This window comes from Gossypium hirsutum, chromosome D07 (genome assembly GCF_007990345.1).
Source record: "Gossypium hirsutum isolate 1008001.06 chromosome D07, Gossypium_hirsutum_v2.1, whole genome shotgun sequence".
NCBI classification, from domain to species: domain Eukaryota; kingdom Viridiplantae; phylum Streptophyta; class Magnoliopsida; order Malvales; family Malvaceae; genus Gossypium; species Gossypium hirsutum.
The window spans coordinates 38,173,973-38,177,796 of record NC_053443.1 but is presented as its reverse complement, the minus strand read 5'-3'; the positions used below and the strand labels follow the sequence as shown (position 1 = coordinate 38,177,796).

The 3,824-nt window shown below is 30.3% G+C and overlaps 1 long non-coding RNA gene across 1 annotated transcript; it reads right to left on the bottom strand.

Moving 5' to 3' along the window:
- Positions 1-319: 319 nt before the first annotated feature.
- On the bottom strand, positions 320-1,416 carry LOC121219074 (uncharacterized). The gene is made up of 2 exons (XR_005915668.1): positions 950-1,416; positions 320-639 (listed from the first exon to the last, which is right to left on the bottom strand). It is a non-coding gene; the product is annotated as an uncharacterized lncRNA (long non-coding RNA).
- Positions 1,417-3,824: the final 2,408 nt, after the last annotated feature.

Sequence of the window (3,824 nt, the reverse complement as noted above, 5' to 3'; positions counted from 1 at the left end):
TTAAATGGTGATGTCTAAGGTTCTTCAATGGATTTTGCATGGTCGTAGTTTGTGGATGAAGTTGTAAGATTGATTTAACTCAATAGTTTCTATAATGTTCTATCTTTGCACTCACATGAATGACAAGATTTCTCTATTCCATCTCTTTTATCCATCTTCATTTCCTGTAATGATTAGGTTTTAGAGAACTGCTTCGGGTCTTCTCTTTTGATTATATATTTAAAATTTTTATTTATCTATTTTGTTCATGAAGGTATTCTCCTGGTCATGGTGAAGTATTCCTGTAACACCCAAATTTTACCTGGCTCGAGCCCAAATATTAAAATCCAAATAAATAAATAAATAAAACCAAGTTCAAAGTCCATTTATATAGTCCAGGTCTAGGTTAATGCAAAATTACAGACCCAAAATCTAACCCAATTAACCTAGCCCAATATAAACAACCCATTAATCTAGCCCGACCTAAACTCGATTCTAAGCCCAGTAAATCAACTCAGCCCAAATGGCCCAACACCAGAATACACAGCAGCAAACCCTAGCAGCATTCAGCCCTAGTGCGCGCCACAACAGTAGCCTCCTCACGCACGTAGCGCCACCACGAGCCTCCAGCTGGCCTCCATACGACTTTTGTACCCGTACCTGCAACGCAACAAAAGCAACAAAGGCAGCAAACACATAGCGACAAACAATGACAGAAAACGCAACAGAAAAGAGAAAATTTTCGGGATTTTTCTGTATTTTTTATTTTTGGCTATAAAAAGCCAATTGTAACACTGAAATGGGGGCTCTTTTACATAGAGAGAGATTGAATACAGAAATAAAGAAAAATATTCAAAAGGTGATTGCCAAGTTATTTTTTCATTTTCTCTGGTTATTCTCTTTCGTTATAATATTCATTGATTATGTGCTAAAAAGGAAAAAAAGAGTAAGAAGAAAGCAAAGAGATTACTTGTAACCGGATCTTCAGTCACTCCGTCGTAATCGGAACTGGGCGAAGGTTCGGAGATCGGTCGAATGGTCATTAAGCGGCGTTGAGAGTTTCTTTCTTTTGCTTAAGCTTTAGAATGAATAATGCTGCTGTTTTAGGGGTTTTTTTAAACCTATAAGCAGAACAATAAATGTCACCGTTTGATATCGATTTAATGGTTTCAAAATGGTGTCGTTTGGAGGCTAGACCCGCGCGGTGACTCGACCTGAGGGGAGCATCCGCGCATTTTATTTCAATGGTTTATTTGCGCCATAGATCCTTTTGTGTTTTGATTTGTTTTAATTTAACTTTTATTATTATTTTGATTTATACGCTATATTTGATTTCTGTTTCAATTGAATCTGTGTGGAAACGGCACCGTTTTGAAGATTCTAATCCATATACCAAAGAAGATTTGCTGGTTAAATTGCTGTACTGGTCCTTTTGATATTAATTGGCTCTCATTTTGGTCATTTGCGCATTATTTTCAAATTTATCTTAAGATTTTTGTTTTAATTCAAAATTTGTCCATTGTTTTGTCTTTTTATTATTAAATTAACTAGTTTATTATCAATTGTTATTATCTTTATTTTTTTAAATAATAAACCTAATTTTGTTATGATTTTTATTATTTTATTATATGCTATTATCTTAAGTTTTTGTATATTATTATTTAAATTCTACAAATATTTTATTTTGGACATTTATATATATATTCATTTGAATTTAAAAAAAATCATACAATAGCATTTCATGATCCTTTCATATATGTATACATATAATTTATATTAAAATTATTTTATTGTACATATGTATATAATATAATGTTATTAATTTCAAATCATGAATTTTTTATGCACAAATATTTTATTCCTTTTAAATTTGCGTTTCTATCTTACTTATTTTAACTTATATATATTATGACTATATATATTATTATTTACATTAAGATTTTTTTTACTTATAAATCAAAACATATATCAATTTTAAAATTTATTCACTTTTATTTTCTTACATTTTTTTTAGAATTTACTTAAACATTTTATTTTTAGTTCCATTATTAAATTGTTTGAAATTTTTTTATTAATTATTTTTTTAAAATTTTGTGTATATATATATATTTTTTGAATCCTGAATTCATTTTTTTATTTTATTTTGTGAATACGCTTTATTTCCCTTTTTAGATTAATAATTCTTGAATGTTAATGTTGATATTGGCCGAATGTATGATTGAAACTATTATTATTATACTTAATTATGTTGATTTATTCATCGGTGTATATTTACTATTCAAATTCCGCATAATTCATAGTTTATTTAATCATTGCATTTTTTATATATTTCAATAAAAACATTAAAGTCATCTTATTTCGCAATTTATCAAAGTACCCGGTATTCACGACTCTCGAGAGAATTGCACCCTAACTTACTGAGCTTCAATTCTTTCGATGAATTTAAATAGCCGAGTATCTCTTTTAAAACCACATGATTTTTAAATAAAGCTTGTTGGGAATTCAAAATGTCGAATCCTAACTTACTGGATATAACATTTTGTTATCTCGGATTAAGGATTTTAAAATAAAGGCAATATTCGGTGTTCAGGAATGACGAGAAATTGAACCCTAACTTACTGGATTCTGATTTCTCGATTGACCCAAATAACCAAATATCCTTCTCGAAATACATTTTAAAATTTAAAAAGATAAACTTAATCCCAAAGATTAAACAGCTGCACCCTAACTCACTGAGTGTGACAGTTATTTCTTTGAGATGAGTACGTCTTGTCATCCAATTCATTTTATTCGAGTTTTCTTTTCAAAGGATCATATTTTAAAAATCTTTTCAAATTTGACATTAAGACATTAAACAATCAATTCGGTACCAATCTTGGGCGTCACGAGGGTGCTAACCCTTCCTCGTGCGTAACCGACTCCCGAACCTATTTTCTCAAATTCGCAGACCTAAAATTATTTTCAAGGTGATCCGATCACACCTCAATAAAAGATCGGTGACTACTCCCATTTTAAAAATCGATCTCAGTTTTTTAAAATAAAAAAATGGTTTCGACAGTTCCAATGTCTAAGGAATAGTGGCATGCTTGATGAATTCATATCACAGGTTATGCTTTTTTCTATTTTCTGTAAAAAACACAAAAAAACATTGGATGTATAAAATTAGAAATTCTAGTTGGTAATTCATTTAAGTTTGCAGGAAAAGGAGATTTTGTTTTTTGCGAACATAGACAACTTAGGTGCTCTCCTTGACTTCAGTATCCTTGTTCCGATTTCTAATGAACTCATAATTCTAGTGGCTATGTTCACACACATACACATCAAAGGTGCCAACTTTTTTATGGTAGTTGTAGTCCTTGACTGGTAATAGGAATCTTAAAGCATATGGTCGAAAACCAGAAGGAATTTTGTATGGAGGTAAAAGGAAGAAAATGTTATATTACCCTGTTATTTTGCTCCATGATTATTTTGACATGTATTTGTGTAGCTTACAACCAAAACCTCACATGACCAAATGACTGGTACTCTTATTTCATATGAAAGAAAGGTCCAGGTAAGAAATGAAGTCTTTATTTTCTTTTAGAATTCAACTTGTTATTGTTAATCCAAAAGAATATCATTTGGATAATGATGTCAATCTTTTGTAAAGTTAACAGTGAGACATTGACTAACACTCCTTTTATTTATATTATTTAGTTCATTCAAAGAGCACAAGTTCCTGAGAATCATGCAAGTCATCCATTTCTCCAACTTCAGCTTCTTTTGCTATTTATTTTTTCAATATTAGAATTTAAATGGTAATTTGACTGCTAGGTAGGATGTTATCATTACACTATACATTTTTG